Below are 20563 nucleotides of genomic sequence, written 5' to 3' on the forward strand. Positions count from 1 at the left end.
TCCCCCAGCTTTAGGAGGAAGATGACCCAGGGAGCACGGTTGCAGTACATAGTGACCAGGAGTTGAGATGCACAGCCATAGTGCCTCTTTGTACCATATGTATGCTAAAGCAAATGTGGGGTGGGAGACAAGACATCCTGTGGACCTGTCACAAGACACTGCTCAGTGTCCAGCCCTTCCCACCCTTTCTAAGACCGTGACAGTTTCCAACTTAAACACAGCCAGGAACTTTAAAACCTTGGCCTCATTCAGTGATGATAAAGGGGGAAGATGTTTACATATTAGAATAAGAGAAACCATGAGGAAACTAAGGCAAAAAGAAACAAAGTTTTTGCTCCAAACCACGCAGAGCCATCTGGTTCCCTATTTGTTTTCGCTAGTAGGCTGTAATACAGTCCTTCTAGAAAGAGCAGTCTGACTAAACTCCTCCTTGTATGCATGAGCAGGATCCTGGGAGGAACTGGGAGCAGGCAGTAGAACAGCTTTTGTTGTAACACTAGGTAATCAGAAATCTCCGCTGATTTGTCTTTTGAGTGTGGACTGAGGGTTTAAGATGAAGGAAGCAAAGTGTCACTCGTGGGTTCCCTCCTAGTGGGTCAAGTCACATCCTACTCATGGACCGGGCAGATATCAGAGATTCCTTATAACTCTGACCCAGGCTTTGGGGCCACTCCTGTCAGCAGACTCTGCTCCATAGTCAGCAAGTGTGCCCAGTTTATCACGTGGAAAAGTTAGTGAAGCTGTGGGACAAGAGTGTGTCATTTGTGGTTGTTCTTGGTTTTGAGCTTTAAAGAAGGAACAAGGCTGAGTGTCATAGTACCTGTAATCTCAATACTCAGAATGAGACAGAAGGGGACAGGAGGGTCACTGTATTATGAGCCCTGCCTAATCTACATAACAGGACTCTGTCTCCCCCACCTACCCTGACATTGCTTTGCTGGAAAAAAAAAAAAAAGAGGCAGGAAAGCCCGGGCAGGTAGGACAAAAGGGCTATGATGAACAGCAGTTACAGTTATGATTTTACTGTGAACTGTCAAATCTATGTCCATTGACCACCTTTGTGGAGAGAGAAATAAGCTCTACCTAGTGGTGAAAGGATAACTTAGTGCTGCTGGGTCTTGAGCAACTTTGACTCTCTGGGGAAGAGCCCATTCATATACTGAGATGTATTTCTGCCCTTTGGCTATGGGTCTGTAGTGGGTCCTTGTCAGAAGTAAGGAAAGGGGCTGTAGAGAGATGATTTCAGCAGAGATGAGCCCCTTCATGGAGGACTTAACTGTATACTACAAAGTAAGTCGGAGTTCCTGATGAAGGGTACTTGTACTTTTTGGCTAGTAGTAGCCCAGGGTAAGGGCAGGAGGAGATAAAGACAGAAACTCAGTGTAGTCTTGGCCAGCTCAGCCTTGAGGTGTCTGAGAAGCCCTGTAGATGAACACAAAACCCCAGAAGCTGGGGAAATGTGAGATCTCATGTAGATGGACTGGACCAGGTTGTAGCAGGTAAAATGAAAATTGGCATTCTGGGAAGACCACCAATTCCTGAGTAGAAGTGGCCTGCTCTGCCCAGTCCTGACCTCTACCCAATTCAGAGGAGGAGGAAATTAATGTCAATTATAGCACCAGTGTCTCACACAAGGTCCCTTTAGCCTCGAACTTGGAAAGAGGGGATGCAGAAGTGTATGTGAGCTGGATGTGATGTGGCCTGAAAGGAAGCTACCTTCTCATCCACAGTCCAAGGCGTCATCTTCATGAGGAATTTCCAGCCTTTTGGTTGTTTGCATTATAGTGATATCTCACCACATTAGTACTTTCGAAGAAATAGAGCACTTCCCTTATCTGTGTGTTTCCTCAGTGTGTATCCCAGGGCCCCAGTGAAGCCAGCCTGAACCACAAGTTCAGAGCTACACAGATGACAATTCACTATATGAGAATATGCTCAAATGTGTTTTTTTGGTCGGGTGGTGGTGGCGCACGCCTTTAAGCCCAGCACTTGGGAAGCAGAGGCAGGCAGATTTCTGAGTTCAAGGCCAGCCTGGTCTACAGAGTGAGTTCCAGGACAGCCAGGGCTACACAGAGAAACCTGTCTTGAAAAAAACCAAAAAAAGAAAACAAAAAAAAAACAAACAAAAAACAAAAAAAAACAAAAAAAAGTGTTGTTTTTTTTTATCATAGTCATAAATAATCTGGCAGAGGAGTTAATGGCAGTATCAGGAAACTGCTGAGAGTCGGGCATCTAGGATTATAGTGAGATCCAGTCCTGGTGAGCCTTAGAAGGCAGCATCAGCAATGGCTCTTCCTAGTCCACTAGTGGGGCATCTCTTCATGGAACTCTAATGGAGGACATGTTTCCATGTAGACGGAAACCTCTCATGATCACAAGGGTTGATATGTCTGGTACCCAGCAAGGCACTGATCCACAAGAAGAGACTTTGCAGCTCATATGAGCTGAGCTGTTATTCCCACTCCTCCTGTCTTTGTCTCTTTATCTGCCTTTTCCCAGCTGGCCTAACATGCCTGATTTATCGGCATCTCAATCATTTCTGCCTTCCCTAGAGACCCCAGCCTGGCCTTGAGCCCTGAGGCCTCCTTGGGCAAATCAGTAAACTAGGGGGAGGGGTGCAGGGCAAAGAGATGGGGTTCTCTGGCAGCTGGTTACCAATGATGTGTTGCTTAAAATGCTGTGAGAAAAACCACAGCGCCCTGGAACAAGCTCTCATAACTGCTCAGATGAAGGCAGCACAAATCAAAAAGAATGCTGTAACAAAACCCATTGTTCTATATGCTAACTTAAAAAATACATTAAAACAAGTTCTTTGTTTTCCACCTGTCACACAGGCCAGAGGAGGAAGATAAATGTGATTTCTCTTAATATCTACAAGAGCAAAGGAAGGAGAAAATTTCCATAATTCTCAGCTATTTCAAAATGCACATTTTGCTTTTCAAATGAATACACTGTTCCCAATGACCTCTTCTTTCGAGGGAAATAAAGTCCCTGAAATAAAGTCCCCGTATTCCTCTTCTTATTCCCACCCCTCCCTTCTAGCCTATGTCTCTTTGTCCATTTTTAATCTTCTCTTGAGAAGAATCTTTGAGGAACTTCCCATGGGCCTCTTTCTCTTCTTCACAGAGCTGTCCATCCCCGGCAGCCCTACAGGGAGGTCAGTCCATCCTCAACTCTGTTTTAGCCTGGTAGTCACCCCATCTCTGGGCGTCGGCATCAGGGAAGCCCAGTAGGTCCTTGCCTTGCCTCCAGCACTCTGGGTTTAGGGCTCTGCTACCAGGAAGCACTGTTTCCAGGAAGGGCAGCCTCCCTCAGCCTTGCCAGTCGTATCTTCTTACCTGGGGGCACAAAGAGTATTCATTTAGCTAAGACTAACTCTTGTGGCTAATTAGACACTTTAGCAGGGATTCATCATTCTAGATCAGGAAAAGCATGGCCAGATGACAATTAGTGATGGATTGCTGTCACTGACTCCTAGAAGTGGAATCGACAGGACCCCTGCTTTGTGTCTGAGACACAAGGGGATCCTTCTCAGGCCCGGATGGTTCTAATAGATAAGTCCTCTTAGGGCGGTGGGTTTCTTTTAATCTCCATTTCTTCCCCTTGGGACTCCTTGAACAAAAGCTAATTCATCAAGTTCTTGGGATGTGGTAGGTTACTATTTAGTGCTTTATTGAACTCTTACTCTGAATCAGCATTTGGATTGGGACTTTATATGACTTGAGTCATATAAACACAGGAGAGAAGCCATGCCCATTTTGCAGATACAGAAACAGGTCCAGACATTGAGGGTGGTGGTCTGCCAGCTGGCTGGTGGCATTCAGCTATTTCTACAAGGTATTTCCTGAGCCTCTGTCCACATAGTCCTTGCCATGAGGCACTTGCAGTCTTGGTTTAAAGGAGGGAGAAGACATTAAACTTGTAAGCTAATTAATTAAGCAATCTCTAAGTGTCCCCATGGAGCCAGGGCAGAACCAGGGTTCCCAGAACCTCTGAGACTAACAGGAGCAGAAAGCATTGCCCTGTCACGTTGGGGAGGATCTCATTGAGCAATTTCACCTGAACATCCCTGATGCTCACCACTGCCTGACAGCTACCCATGCATATTCTTAGCACTGTGCCCATGTGCTGTGAGATGCAGAGCTGTTGCTGGCATTTAAGAGGTTCCTAGGAGGTTAAATTCCCAGCACTGGAACTGTATCACTCCTCCCAGGGGCAGGGCTAGCCCTGGTACCTCCCTTGCCCAGCCTCAGATGGATGTAGTGCGTAGTCTTGTTATCAGTGAAAGTACTCAGGAATCTCTAGATGAGGAAGTCCTAGGTAATAAATTACAAGTCTCTGAAGTTCTGGTTTCATCCTCTGCTCTCAGAAGGCCAGGGAGGGGACCCTAACAGTTTTCGATATCCACTATAACAGGTTCCTGCTTGAGTATGCCCCACCCACCCTGACCCACAGAGTCTGTCAGCTGTCAGCTGTCTCAGCCAAGGTGTCCACAAATAGCTTCTCTATGTGATCTCACCGGAAGCTCATCTGAGTGACTCATGATTCCCTTTGAGCGATTACCTCCTTGAGGAGGGTGGGAAATACTCCTACCTCTATCTCTACTTCAGCTGGGAGGAGCCAGGAGTGGGAGAAATCCCTTACTGGGCCACAGGAAATTTTAAACAAGGGAAAAAGTTGCCAAATCTGTAGTAAGGTTTGTAATGAAAATAAGAGAGAAAGGAAGAGACTCTCTTGGGGCTGGAGAGATGGCTCCACAGCTAAGAGTGCTTGCTGCTCTTGCAAGGGACCCGGGTTCAGTTCCTAGCATCCACATCAGCCAGCTCAAAATGGCCTATAACTGCAGTTCCAGGGACTCTGAAATCTTCCCATTTCCATGGGTACTTGTACACACTTAGTACACATACATACACTTGGACATATATATACAAACAAAATCTTTTCAAATGCCAATTGTCAAGTCAACTTTAAACAAAGCAGTAAGTGACTGCTGATATGTCAGAGAAGGGCAGTCATCACTTTGGTCCATCACATTTGGGGTGACCATCCTCCCATCACCAGCTTACATGAGCCTTCTGTGTCTACTCCCTGGCCAACAGTACCTTTTTTTTTTTTTTTTTTTTTTTTTTTTTTGAGCCATCTTGTATTCCAAGTACCATGTAGTTATCACATACTCTGCGAGATACCTTAGGTATTTGGAGCCTCGTTTCACTTGGTAAGTGGCTAACCCAGCATTGAAACCTCTGTGTTTTCCACAGTTCTTCAATTGTCTGTGTCACCACTCCATAACATGATTTGTAACCGCCAAGGCGCCTCTGTTGGATGATGTACATGTGAGTGTGGAGGTAGGCTTTAGGCTCACCTATACCTGTTCTGCTTTCTCAAAAATGATTGTGGCAAGAATGTAAAAGCAAAGCATGCACATGTCCGTGTTAGCCATGTGTCTATCCACACTCAAACACTCAAAGGCTTCTCCTGAGCACTCTGTTCCTTTCCTGGAGGGTTCTAACCAGGAGCCCTGCCACTGCCTCCTGCACAGGAGTGAGCTTCAAAAGAGAGGAGGATAGACCATATGGAAAAACATAATGGGAGGCAGGTAGCAGTAATCCTCAAAGACATTTAAAGACAAGAAATGCCTGTTGTGTAATAAGTAAAATAATACAATGTGGTAATCAGGCATGGTTGTATATATCTATAAGCCCAGCACTCAGAAGACTGAGGCAGGAGGATCATGATTTGGAAGCCAGTTTCAGCTACAGAATGAGACCCTCATCCTTAGCCCCCCCCAAAACAAATCTCTAAAGACGGTCACAAAAGGTCACATGTTGTGTGATTTCATGTATTTGAAATATCTGAAATGAGATATTTGGCTTCTGGAGTGGAAGAGGTAGTAAAAGGGGCTTTACTGTGATTTGATACAAGTTCCTTTGGACAGTGATAAACACATTTGAATCAATGGTTATGGTTACAACCATGGCTATACAAAAATGTCACTCGAGTGTTTCTTTGCAAGAGTGAGTTTTATAATTCAGTGTTTAAAAAATGGCCAACTTGGAATGCAAACCTGTGTTGACAAGCTGTGTTGTCTCCTGTAGGCTCTTCAGCCCTTTGGAGTATGGATTCTTTAATGTTAAAATTAGAGTTTCATTACCTATAGCATGCTCAAAAGTGTGCTCTGACCATCCTGCTCAGGTCCTGTCCTCCTCTACGGTAGGCAGTATGTACTCTAAGGAAGCAGCTTTGTCATTTGTTTGAGAGTTCCGGGTTTTGGTCTCTCTCCCATACAGGACAACATCCGTGAGTGAGGATGGGGTCTAGCATTAGACAGGATGGCCTATCCTCCCTAATTGATTCCAGTGTTTGTCTGAGTGAGGAAAAGTGAGACAGACACTGATGCCTGTTATGGAAGTGTCCCCAGGCATCACATGTATTTGTTTTGCAAGCAGGGCCTTTCTTCCCTGCCCCCCACCCCCTGTTTCTTTTCAAGGCAAAAGTGTAAAGGCTGAGGGTGGGCCCTGCAGTCAGCAAGCCTTGTGTGGACGCAGAGTTGTTGTAAACAGCCAGCCACACCAGCCATAACAATTTGGGCACTGTATACTGACACTTCAGCACTCTGATCCATCTGTGCCTCAGGATCAGAGCGGGGAGACCAGACTGCCAAGTCTGGCTCTTTCCCTTCTTTTCTAAAGGAGTCCCACTTTGTCCTCCAGTGTCTGCCTCCTTGTTGGTCACCTCCAGAATAGCCATGCCACCTCAAGAGTCCGAAGCCTTCCCTTGTCCTATAATTCCACCTGAAGCTGCGGCCATTATTCTAGTTTACTTTACTATTTAAGACTATCTCAGTTATTCTTTTTTTTTCATCTATTTTTATGGTGTGTCTAGAGTGGGGGCACAGCATGTTTGTAGAGATCAGTGGATATCATTCTCATTCCTCTCTAATCATTATTCCCATTTCACAGTGGAGTAAGCTGAGGCTCAGAGAAAGCATTGCTTGTCTCAGGCTGGCATGTGAGTAAGGCTGAGGCTGCCTAACCCATGAGTGGTACACTGCTGTAGGGAGGACTCTGGGAAGAGGAAGCACTGGGTAGAAGGGGAGGGCAGCAAAGATGAGGAACATTCGGTGAGAATTTGTTGGTGATCTGAGCCAAAGATGAGCTCTCTTGAAAGAGTTCTGGGTCAAGGAATGGGCCCTTACATGGCCATGTGGGGAGCTAAAGGCAGGCATGGGATGGTTGTTCATACGAAGTATAGGTAACTCACTGTGACACATGAATCAGCAGTAAGCACCCTGGGGAGGATCAGAGGCCCATGTTTTCTGTAGTCCCTTCCAGCCCTGGATATTATTTTTGCTGTTTTTCAGGATTATTAATTGTGTGTTTTTCAGTGAAGCCACAGTGCAAAGAGCTTTTTTGGAATTCAGTCAAAAAGGTAAAAAGATTCTGAGTGTTTCTTCTGCTGTGTAGCAGTGATCTGAAATGTGCATGGTATGGTATGCAGGCCAGCAGGGCACTTCTGTGTTTGTGAGACTTGAGATGTGCTGACTAGCCAGTGATTCAGGTAATAGAATCAACCCCAGGAGCAAGAGGCCACCAACAAGGGACACAGAACATTACCCAGGCCAGGGAAACACACCTAGAAAGAGAAGATCACGCTCAAAGTGTGAGAGAGTTGGGCAGCACCCGTGCTGTGGTAGCAGTCACAGTGAAGGTATAGAACTAAAGAGCCTCACATCTAGATATAGGCGGTGAAGGCCCACTGACTCCTTTTTGGGTTAGTCTGCCTCCCTACAAATCCCCATACTATCCTGGAAATCACAATGGAGGCTAGGCCAGGCTAAGGCACTACAAAACTACAGGTAGTCCAGCATCCGGTAACCCTAGCAGTAGACCTGGACTGGAAGTTACATTCACAGTGAGCCTCATGCTTATACTGTTTTAGAACTGCACACCAGCAGATATGGACTTCACTCCTTCACACAGCACAAATTACAAATCTGGGAGCTACATAAAAAGAGACTTCATCATCCATCATCAGAACATAGGAAGATCTTCCATCTCCTTGCCTCATGTGCCCCATTTACTTAACTTGCGGATGGTACTCTATCTGTAGTCTAGCCCATTTTCTCTCTTCCAGTGTACTCAGGGGAAGAATAAATGTTTCCATGTAAAAACAAACAAAAAAGGAAGGAAGGAAGGAAGGAAGGAAAAATAAGCCGAGGGAAGTAGAAGAAGGATTCCATTTGTTGTGAGAATTCCTCCCTGGTAGATAAAAACAAATGTAAACAGTATCAACCCCTCTTTATAAGGCCCCAACAACAAACCAAAGTACTATTCTCCAGTTGCCTTGGGCTTCCTGATGGAGCATGGGTACTAGAAGGAGCATAGGTGTGTGGTTACTTTTCTATTGCTGTGATTAAAACACCATGACCAAGGCAACTTATAGAAGAAAGGTTTAATTTAGGATTATGGTTCCAGAGAGAGAAGGGTCAGTCATGGTAGGAAGGAAGAAGGGTGGCTGGAGCAAGAACTGAGAGCTCACACCTTAAACCACAAACAGGAAGCCAAAAGAATGAACCAGGAATGCCCCAAGTTTTTAAACTCTCAAAGCCAGTCCCCAGTGACATACTTCCTCTGTAAGGCCACACCTCCTAAATCTACTCAGACAGCACTACCAACTGGGGAATAATTGTTTAAATAGCTTACACTATGGGGGACATATAATTCAAGCCACCTCAGTGAGTGACTCCAAGGCAGCTGCGCTGGAAAGTCTTCACCCTGCACAGACATGGCTCCCCGTGGCTGCATACATGGAACTGTCTCCCTGGGCTATATTACTCTACCCCTCCCCAAGACCTGAGGTCACATAGTTAGGGCAGAATTGCATACAAATGACTAGGAAGAGTAGTTGGATACTCAGATAAGGGGCCAGTAATCCTCCCCACTCCTTCCTGTGAGGAAATTATCAACAGTCCACGGGCCCAATCTATGATCAGTCATGATTACCACTAGCAGGCAGGTACAGAAGACCTGATGAAGATGGCATCTGTTTGCTTAGAAGACCACACTTCACAAGACATAGAGTTGCCTCATTCAAAGACAAGAAAGCCACAGCAAGCTGTGGGAAGGGCTTGCAGGATGCCTTTGCTTTGGCAAGTTGCCAGCCCAGTTCCAGCCAGGAGGCGCTGATTCACTGTTTCCATTAGGTCCTCTTCAGTGTTGGTGGGCAGATCATAGGCAGTCTCCCAAGCTCACTCTCCGCTCATCCATGTGCATTTATGGCCCCACAGGGAGCAGCTTTTTAATGAGCCTAATGTGAGGCTGCAAATAGGAGCTTGTAAAACTGACAGCAAGGGGCTTCAGGCCAAAGCCCAAGGTTGCAGCAGAAGTATACAATGATCACTCACACTGTGTAGTCAGACCAGAACTCCTTTGTGCCAGGACAGCAGGACAAAGGCTCTCTCCAGGGAAGGCTTGCCCTTCCAAGAGGACTGCCTCCAGGCTCTCTTTTTCCCTACAGCCTTCCCTTGCAGGTTGTATGTGCAAAGCATTGTAGTCTTGGCTTTCCCAGAAGGACAGGACATTGCAGGCCTGTGTGCATGACCAGGACTAGAAGCCAGAAAGCTGAAAGCACCTGGAGCTCCTCTCCGAACCCGGGCCTACTTCCAGCCTAAGTGGCCTCATGAGGGAGCAAGCCATCATGGTCCAGCGTGTAAAATACAAAACTATAAGAGTTCTTGAAAATAACAGGCAAATGAAGATGACCTTGGGTCTTGGGTGGTCAAGTTTTCAGATGTGACACCAAAACCACAATCCTTGTGAAAGAAAAACAAACTGGATGCATTAAAATTCAAAACTTCTAGGGGCTAAGGAGATGATTTAATCAATGAAGTGCTTGTCATTGCAGCCATTGCCCAGCAGCATAGCCATATCCGTGAGCTCCAGGTCCCCTGGGAGACCCTGTCCCACCCCAAAGAAGGCAGGAAGAGAATGAGGAAGACACTTGCTAACCTCTGGTCTACACATGTGTGCGTGAACACACATGCACACACACATGCACATATATGCATATATATCATGCACGTTTTTTAGATTTGCGCTGGGCATGGTGGCATCCATCTATAATCCTAATATGAGAAGTAGAAGTAGGGGATCAGGAATTCAAGGGAAGCCTTGGCTACATAGTGAATTTGGGGTCAGCCTGAGCTTACCTGTCTCAAAATAACAACAAAAAAATTTACTCTGTGAGTTACACTTTCAAGAGAATAAAAAACCAAAAACAGAGAGAAAATATTTGCAAATGACATATCAAAGATTGTTATCCAAAATATACAGAGAAATATTCACAACAGTAAGAAAACTGAGAACCCAATTTTTAAATGGGCCAGGACTTGGGGATGTGGCTCAGTGGTAGGATGTTGCATGGCTTGTGTGCTGGGTACAATCCATAGAACTCCAAAATATTTAAACTAAAATGGACCAAAGGCTTTATCAAATACTTGATCCAAGAAGATCAATGGTGGCAAGTGAATGCATGCCAAGATGCTGCGTATCAACTCTGGAGAAGTGAAGCCTGCCGCAGCAGACACGCCGTGACACTTGTTAGAGTGTCTGGAATCTAGAGTCCTAACACCCCCATATGCTGGGGAGGAACCCTCATGCACTGCTGCTGGGAGTGCACAGTGGCTCGGTGAGAATTTCCTTGAAAATCTAAATATACACTTAGCAGACGGTTCAGTGATTACACTCCTTGGTATTTCCCCAAAGAAACTGAAAACTTCTGCCCACACAGAAATCTGCTCATGGATGTTCGTAGATACTTTCTCCACAATTGCTCAAACATGAGAGTGGTGGAGTGAATAAACAAACTGTGGTACATCCAGTCAGATGAGATGCTATTCATAGCTAAGAAGAGTTAGCCTAGCCATGCATGAGATACATGGAGGAAACTGAAATGAGCCAGATGTGGTCTCACACACCGATAATCCCAGCGTTTGAGAGGAAGAGGAAAGGAGGGTGGAACGTTCTTGGCCAGCCTGGGATTCTTAGAACCTGTCTCAAAAAGGAAAACGAGGGCTGGGAGATGGCTCAGCAGTGTAAACATCTGCATGCAGGCATGAGGATCAGCGATCAGGTCCTCAGAATTCATGGAAATGGCAGGTAAGAATGGCACCGCCTGTAATTTCAGCCTTGGAGGGCAAAGATAAGGGAGCCCACAACCTGGGTCAGCAAGATCTGATTCTTCCTCCAAGCAGCTGAGGTGTTGCCACCTCTAGGAAGCCTTCCTTAGCCATCATACCTGGTACCTCAGTTCAGAGCCTGTTTCCCTTCCATGAGGACTCCACGGGGCACGGTGCTGACTCAGCAGATATACTGTCTGCACCTCCTTCATTAGGCTGCATGTTCCTGAGGGAAATGACCCGCTTTCTACTTTAAGTCTGTTTCTAGAATACGACTGCTTCTAACAGGCAGATGATCACCAATAATTTTGAGTAGAAGAATGAATGTATGTAGAAAAAAATGACCCATTTTGTGCAATTGAGGTGCATAGGCCAAGATTACTTATAAATAACAATTGTAATGATCTTTTTAAATTAAAAAAAAAACAACAGAGTATTGTGGCTTTGGGCCCTTTTTCTCTGATGGTGTTAATCTCAGGACCTTTGAAGTTATTGAAGCCATTCATAAAAAATATTCCTACTTACAACCCACTGCATGTTAGGCCTTTCACTACATGCTTAGCTTTTTCAGTCAAACTTAGCTATTGTTAGGCTCCAGATACTGATGAACAGATTGAGGATCTGAGAGGTGAAGTAACTACTTCAGAGTTACACAGCTTGTAAGTGGCCAGGCTGGGCTCAGAACCCTGATCTCTGTGACTCACGATTCTAAATTACCTAAGGAGATGAGTGATCAGACGCCTTTGGAAGTAGAAGGAAAGCTGACAGCAGCAGGTATGTTTCCTAAGCAGGACTCCAGTGTACAGCATTTCTGACTAACACATTCATGTTCTATTAATAACTGCCTTGGCCGCCTGCCCCAGACCTTGTGATAATTAGCCCTTTTCACTCCACAAGAAATGAATGACTTGTACTTGTTCTAGATGCTCAGCCACCTTACATCCTTCTCTTTCTGTACCAGCTGACACTGGGAGGCCCCACTCCCTTCCCTTTTAGGCTTGGCAGTACCATTTTCCACCCAAGCAGAGGTACAGCTCAGGACTGACTTCCTGTAAGAGGCAGAAAGTCCTGCCTGCCTGAAGACAATGCAGGGCTATGGCCAGGGTCCTTGCCTCCAGCTGCAAGCCTGGCTGAGTGCTGTGAGAATTGTTCAGATCTTGTGTTCAACCCCAGTGCACTGCAGCTTGCACAGGCCACAGAGGAGGCCCAGCTACTGTGTGGCTGTGAATGATACCCCATCTCATAGATACAGCAGGCTAGGTGAAGGGCCTTGAATTTGCAGGCAGAGACTGAGGATGACACATACAGGTGAATCCCCCTTCCAGAGTAGTGGCATAGAGCTGACCCCCCCCCTTGACCCTCTTCTAAGGAGGGGAGGCACATACTTCCCCTTGACTAACTTTTCCCTCCGCAAACCTGCAATGGCTGTGCTAATAATGGTTTTGTCTAAAAACACTTTGAACAATGGGAAAAAAACCCTAAAATCTACTATGCAAAAAGAACTATCTTTAATGTTAAATGACTTCCACTCCATGCTCTTTAAGCTAACTATGAAAGAGTGTGTTGGAGGGGTTGTTGCTGTTCTTGCTGCTTTAGTTTTTCCTGAGAAAGAAATCATCTTTGCCCTCAAGACAAATTTTCACACAGAGTGATATGTGCCCCAGATCATTTTGTTCATATAAATTTGTCATCAGTGCATATATCAAGTAGTCCTATTTGAAGAAGCTAAGGAAAAAAGTTTTCCACCCAGAATTGCTGGAAAAAATTAGGAAGGTGAAAAGAATCATTGAAATCTGTGTTCTCAAAGAACATGAACACATAGGTAGTTTTTTCAACCACTGAAAGATGAAACCTTCATGAAGATAAGGGCACAACCTGTACCGTGAAATACTATTTGCCCAGTGTCCAGCAAGTGTCAAAAATATAATAGGATCCGAAGAAATGGCCCCATGGTTAAGAGCGCTTGCAGAGGACCTGGGTTCAGTTCTCGGCACCTGTATCAAGTGGCTCACAATAGACTTTAACCCCAGTTCCAGGGCATTCAAGGCCATCTTCTGGCCTCCAGAGATACCCATACCCAGTTGTACAAACTCACATATATAAAATAATAATAATAGCAACATAAACATTTGTTCTGAATGTAAATTATTATTTAAGAATGTCTTTTAACAATCCTGATCACATTTTATTGCTATAAAATCTTAATCAACTTTAATTTTTTGTTATGAATGATATACATAGATATCCTGTTCTACAGTTCAGACAGATTTCATTTTCATCCTTTTATACAAAAATCATTAATCAGTGTAAGAATTGTGTATGATACACTATTAATGTATTGATATATTCCTAATACTTTAATAGTTGTGGGGTTGTCCAATATTTGTTAGACACTTGGCTTACAACATTTGAGTGTTTTTGCTTTGTTTTGTTTTGTTTTGTTTTCAGACAGGGTCTCACTGATATCCCTCCCTAGCCTGGAACTCACTATATAGATCTCAAACTCACAGAGATCCTCCTCTTTGTGTCTTTTTGTTTGCTTATTTTTGGTTTTGAGACAATAAGCTGCCCATGCTGGCCTGGAACTCATTATGCAGCAGAGGCTAGCCTAAAACCCACAACCCTGCCTCTGCCTCCAAAGCCCAGAGATGACAGGTGTGTGCTTCCTGTGTGTGTTTTGAATGTGTTGTTTATAAAAGTAGCTCACAGGAATTAGTGTGCTTTCCCTCCGTGGGGCAAGGACAGAAAGCACCACAGTCATGAGTTGATGTTCCTTTAAGAGGTCATTTCAAGCCTTGTGCTTCCCAGGTCACTCAAGTTCTTACTGTATTACATCAATCCTTTGCAGAGAGGCCACCTAGAATCTCTTTAAAAGTATTCAAAGTAACACAGCGCCTTTCTTCACAGGGAAGAGCTCAGTAATTCACAGTTGGTTTTCTGTCCCAAGCTGCCTTTGTTGTGATTCTTGCTGGTTTTTCCAGAGTTCACCTGTAAGTTTAATTTTTTTTGAATTGATGCACAGGCTTAAACAGCTTTCTCTTAATCGTTTGCAAAAAAGCCAACATCAGTGAAGAGATTGTATTTGAATTGTGTTTGTGCTTCAGACAACTTGAGCAACATCCCATGGTCTCCATTGGCTGGCTTCCTCATGAGCAGCCAGTATGTTGTCTGTGACCAAATGATGTCTACTCAAATGGAAGGAAGTGTCAGAATGCTCAGGGGACTCTCAAAGTCACGAGCACTATTTTGTGGGGCAGTCTAGTATTCTGTTGGCCCCTTCCCCCTCTCCAGATCCCTTGCCTGTTTAGGTTTCACTGAGAGACTAAGGGAGAGAACAGCCACATCACCAGTTCCTACAAAATGAGGCTGTCAGGGCTTTCAGCCCCTAGCCAGGTGAGCCTGGCATTCGACTGCCCTTTTTCTCAGGAGGAAGTGGGTGGCTAACACCTCGAGTATCACTTGGACAGTTGTAACTGTGTGTTTTTATTTTATTGCTCAGTGCTGAGCTTCTGATTCCCCCACAAAACCTAACAGGAAGACCATCTTCTGCTAATTTAGCTAGAGGAAGGTATTGACCAGATGGTGATGATTATTTGATTTTAATTTCTGCCCTTAAAAGAGAAAGTGGGAGGAGTGTGATGGTTTGGTGGATGAAGCTCTTACCTACAAGCCTGAGGACTTGTGCAGCCCTGAGTTCTATCCCTGAGACCCCCATGGTGAAAGGGGAGAACCCCCAGTTTTCTTTCTGACCTCCATGTGTGCACATGTGGATAGGAAAGATCAGTCCCACCACGCCCCCCCCACATATACTTACATACTCACACAAAATAAATAAATGTAATAAAAATACACTTTTGAAGAAAAGCATGCACTATGCCTGGCAGGGGCCCATAATCCCAGCTTCTTTGGAAGTCTGTATCACAAGTTCAAGGCCAGCCTAGGCAAGTTAGTGAGACTCTATCTCAAAAAATGAGAGTTCAGGGGTAGAGCACTTGCCTGTCATTCAGGTGGTTCAGTCTCCTGCACTGAGGAGGAGAGACAGAGAGAGATGAGGGAATTGTAGTTTTGATGGGAGGGCAAGCCTGTGTCCCCAGTTAAATAGGGAGAGTCCTGTGCACTTACCTTTGGAGGCTGAAACTTAGTCCCCTCTGAGAGACAGCATGGTTGCTGCTCAGTTTGCATTCCACTTTGCCATTTGCTAACAAGGCCTTAGCCAAGTGGCCCAGCCCATGTTGACCTGTGTCCCATGGGAGATTGAGACACTACAGTCATAGCTTACTGGTAGATCTATGTAGGGGTTCAAAAGTTTGTTCGGGCATAGAGTATAGAATATATACAAGTCTGTTCCCACTTGGTATTCTCTAGTGGTCAGCATTTGGTTCTCAGTTTAGACACCCTGCTCCACGTGCGTGCACACACAAAGACTTCTCTCTCCCTGTCTCAGGATGTTGTCCTCGTTTGAACTCCTGGTTGTCACAGAGCTCCACGAGATAGATTGACCCAGGCATTAGCTGTGTGTTTGATAATTCTTGATGAGTCATCTGTATTATATGAATGATTGACAGTTTTCTGTGCATATTTCAAGCTACTTTCAACTTTGTCTTCTTATTTTGTTCCTCTTCCCTTTGCCTCACGAGGCACTCATGCCCTCGCTTCCCAGCTTAGACTGTCAGGATAAATAGCTTTCAGTTAGGCTTTAGGACCCACTGCCTTGTGCCCCATTTGGATATCTTTGAATAATATTCCTGCCTTTGCTTCTTAGTGCTTTATCCAAGGATGACTAATATACAACAACCGGGTGTTAAATTTCTATATATAAAATTTCATCTCAAGCTAAACATGGTGGTATAAGCTTATAAGGCCAGCACTTGGGACATTGAGTCAGGAGTTCAAGGTCATCCTCAACTACATAAGGAGTTTTCAGCCAGCTTAGACTACATGAGACCGTCTCAAACAAAACAAAACAAGCAAACAAAAAACAACCACATCAACTCCTTACCCACCCCTACCATAGCAAAGTCCAAATCAGAGAGTAGAAACACTTTTTCAAAGGGAGTAGGATTCTGCAGGCCTTTTGGAAACCATTTGGGAGTGGTATAAATTATGCTTTCAGAAGCTTATAGACTGAGCTCCACCCCAGCCCCAGCCTCATGTGTTCTCACAAGAACAGTAAAAACAGTAACCCTCTGTGTCCAGATCTTCATTTTAAGGATGTGGGGTAGGTGGAGAGGGAGCAGGGGAAAGAGTGCTGCAGTCACAGACCTGCAAGGAGGCCTAACCCACAGGAGTTGTTTGCAAGTCTAGGGACAATGCTGTCGTGGGTTGTTGAGTTTGAGGGGCAGTTATGTTTCAGCCTTGCTGGCTTTGGGATGAAGTGTCTGAAAAATCTAAACTACATTCAGTCCCACACAGAAAAGACATGTCTATATTTAATATTGTCATAGTGGTAGGTTGGGGGATAGTTACATAGACTCATGTATGCACACATGCACGTGCACACATGCACATGCTATTATGATTGTGAGTGAAGTGAACACAGAGAAGTCAGCAGTCACCAGTTCTATTGATTTCCACTGCTGACCATTTAGAAGTTAAGTACTAGAATGGTAAATGGGAGAGGTCTCAAGGGGCTCCCTCAAGTGCTAGAGAGGACTTGAGATGCCTTCATAGTAGTCCTATATTTCAGAGAAGCAGATGAAATCATCTTCTTTTCCCTTGAACTGAAATTCTGGTTTGTCAACATGGTGTGCTGCCCTTCTGCTCCTGGGAGGCATGTGCCTGAGGGAGACTGCACCTCTGCAAGCAGAAACCAGGCTTAATTCCTAGGTGGCACCTATTTGTGAAAAGGCGGGTTCCCAGGCTTCAGGGTGGAGTTTCCCACCTAACTCAACACCACCCTCTCTGGGCACTAGTGAAGAATCACTGGGAAGGTTGTCTTCATGCCTACCCATGATCTAGAGTCAGCTAGGAGAGCAGCACTGGAGTGTAGTAGCTCAAAGAAGTAACACTCTTGTGTGCTGGGCTTCCCAACTCCTGTCATGCTGGGGAACATGCTGGGAGTGTTGCCACTTTACCAGCAGAAAATCACTTCTCACCCCTGTTTCAGAGAAGGAAAGAAAGATATTGTCTAGTTTTACCTGAGCAAAGGCAGTTAGATTTCTTCATAAGGGCAACAAGGAGGTGTGATGGAGTTATAGACAGATAGCAGGGAGGCCAGCGTGAGGAGCAGTGGCCGTGAAATACTGAGGTAGTAAAAGCAGTAAGGCCTGGTGGCTGATTGGTGGAATGGGCGGAGAATGGAGAAGGATGACTCACAGATCTCTCGTTCAGCAACTGAGTGGATGCAGTACTGTTAGAGAGGAAAGAGGAGGAACAGGAGGCTGCTGCTTTGAGAAACAAGGTGAATTCTGAGATTCAAGGATTGGGCAGCCATATGAGAAAATCTGACTGGAAGTCTGACAAGGCTCTCTGTGGATTTGTGATCCCAGTGATGGCAAGAGGATGCAGAGCCGGGCAGGGCCCTGGAGGCTTACTGGCCACCTGGCCATCTACCTGGCCCGCAGAACAAAGTTCAAGCCAAAGAGAGAACCTGACTCAGACCAAAGGTGTAGAAGGCATTGAGAACCGATGTCTAAGGTGGTTCTCGACATCCTCATACATGCTGTGCACATAGATGGGGGGCACACATCACTTCTTGTTCTTACTTTGAGTTTCTTTCCTAGAAATGTTAGACCCACACAGACCCCCTCTCCTTTTAGATACCCTAAATGAACAAGATGGCCAAAATTAAAATGCCATTTCATTTCAGCAGCTAAGCGTCTCTTCGGTGATGAGGTTCACATTCTAGTACCCCATTTTCAGTTTCTGGTGATCTCTATAAGAAGGGTGAGTATAGCACCCCATGGAGTCTGAGAGACTAAGTGCAATAATGCGTGTGAGCTGCTGTCACACACACACACACACACACACACACACAGACACAAAGTCAGGAACTAGAGAGAGGGCTCCATGAGTGAGAACACTTGCTGTGCATCATGAGGACCTGTGTTTTGAAACCTCAGAATCCATATTAAAGCAGATATGGCTGCAAATGTGCCTGTAACCCAAGACGGTCACTGGGACTCTGTGTATGGGTTATCTGAGAGACCCTGTCTCAAGAGAATAAGGTAGAAAGTGATAGCACAGGATTTAGGATGGCCTTCTCTGACCTTCAAGTATTTAAGAGCACTCAAACCTATGTGTACATGTGTACATGTACCACACATACATATGCCCTATGCACACATTCTACACACACATTTTAAAGTGGGCTAGAGAGATGGCTCAGCAGTTGGGGACACTGACTGTTCTTCTAGAGGACCCAGGTTCAATTTCCAGTACCCACATGACAGCTCACAACTGTCTGTAACTCCAAGATATGATACCCTCACGTGGACACACACAGACCTACATACATATAGGCAAAACACCAATGCACAGAAAAATAAATGATTAAGAAAATTTTAAGTCAGCGTTAATCTTGACTGCATTATTTTCCTTGCTGGAAGAACAAAAGGGAGAGGGGCAGTTTCTTAAAAGCAAAAGATATTTATGCCAAAGCTGTGATTCTGATTATTAATATCAGGTTACTAATTATTTTTGCCACAGTATTACATGAAAGCCCTTTTGAATGGCAGACAACTGACAAAATAGGAAGTTATTAACAGAGTTGCCTGCTCCTGTTACCAGATCTAGTGACATAATATTTCTCACTGGGAATCCTTTGACAAGTCAGCTGAATTTCCTGTGCCCTTGCCTTAAGCACTGCAAATGTGATCCACATGTCCCAGTGTTGTTTCTGTCAGAGAAAAGGGAGAAAGGAGGAGATGCACTAGGGCTGCCACAGGAACCCCACCCCCACCCCGGCTGTTAGGACTGAGGCTCTTCTTTTGTTTAACTCATTTTAATGCTTAAAGCTAGTCCTGATGTGTTTGGTTACTCAGCTGTTAGAATTTCTGCTTTAGGGAACCCAGCAAGGTTTAGAGAGTGACCCAGCCACATGATCTTTCTCCTCCCGTGGAAATAAATATTTGAGGAAGTGTTTTGGTTTAGGCCTTGTGGAACCAATGCTAATTGTAATGGGGATAATGGGAGGCATAGAGGGGCTAGCCTCAACTACTCTGGCGCCAAGGAGGATGGATAGACAGAACCATCATTGCACCTGCAAGGTGATTCAGAGACACAGCCAGGAAGGGCCCCAGGGCAGGGCAGGACTGCCCATGTACCTTTGCCCCACAAGAGGGAAATGTCACAGGCTCAGAGGGGAGCATGCATGAGTGAAGGGGCCTTGAATTATGCAGCTCTATGCTCACACACACATGAGCCACGGAACAGGAGCAGAATGAGTTTTGGTGGTGTATTCACTGAATTCTGGACTCCAGAGGGTCAAGGGTACACATTCTAGGACTGTCACAACCGGACCTGACTCCTACTCGTACTGTGTACCTATGAAAGTTCCTTATGTTCTTCCACCATTGTCTCTAGTTAACAGAAAGCCCAAGTAACCTGCCCAAGATCATGTAGCTGATCACATGATGTTTATGAACTCCAGAGCACTGTCCTAAAGTCCCTTGCTGCTGCATACCCTTGTCAAATCCCTGCATGCCAGAAAGGAGAGCTTAGCTCAGCCTTGTCACATTCTAAGAACCCTCCCAGTTTCTCAAGAAATTTTGGATTTTCCCCAAAAAATGACTGGCAAGATTTCTATGACTAATTTTTTTAAGCAACACATAAGCAAACACTAGGCAGAAGCTTGAACAGTCCATCAGAGAAGCAGCAGCCCCTAGAATTTGGGAATTTCTGACTGCAGTGAGCATTTCCCTGCCACAGGTTCTGCTTTTCTGGTGTATGCTAAAAGACTACACAGTGAGCTGGAGAGATCTACAAGCTGGCATCCCTTGGGATGGATTCTGAAGCTTCCTTCTCTGCTGTTGAAGTGCTAATAAGAAACACTAATTGCACTTGGCTGGGGCCGGGACGGTTCCCTTCATGAAGTAGAGAGGGCAGGATCCCTTTCCAGTGATGTCTCCTGGCCTTCTGGGCTTAGAGAAGAAATGGACTGGGCAGGAAGTGGGAGGACTTTGCAGGCAGCTGGCCTTTGAAGGAGCAGGATTGTGATCGTCAAAACTGAGCAAGCATAAGTGCTATAGAAACAAAGCCAGGTCTCCATGTCATCCCAGAACCCTGAAAGGAACACTGGTCAAATTAAGCATGTTGAAGGGCTCCAGAGCCTACAGGCCAGTTCCTGAGCAAATCCACTTTCTGCCTACATATCAGTAAAATCCCAGCAGAACTGGTCCACCTCTCTCTCTCTCTCTCTCTCTCTCTCTCTCTCTCTCTCTCTCTCTC

At 45.2% G+C, this 20563-nt stretch overlaps 1 protein-coding gene across 1 annotated transcript in view; it reads left to right on the top strand.

The window, feature by feature from the left end:
• The window catches only part of Abtb2 (ankyrin repeat and BTB domain containing 2), a 152955-nt gene that overhangs the window by 92154 nt on the left and 40238 nt on the right, over nt 1–20563 (top strand). The gene's annotated exons all lie outside the window — the stretch shown is intronic.

Source organism: Grammomys surdaster, unplaced genomic scaffold (assembly GCF_004785775.1).
Source record: "Grammomys surdaster isolate TR1022 unplaced genomic scaffold, NIH_TR_1.0 170, whole genome shotgun sequence".
NCBI classification, from domain to species: Eukaryota; Metazoa; Chordata; class Mammalia; order Rodentia; family Muridae; genus Grammomys; species Grammomys surdaster.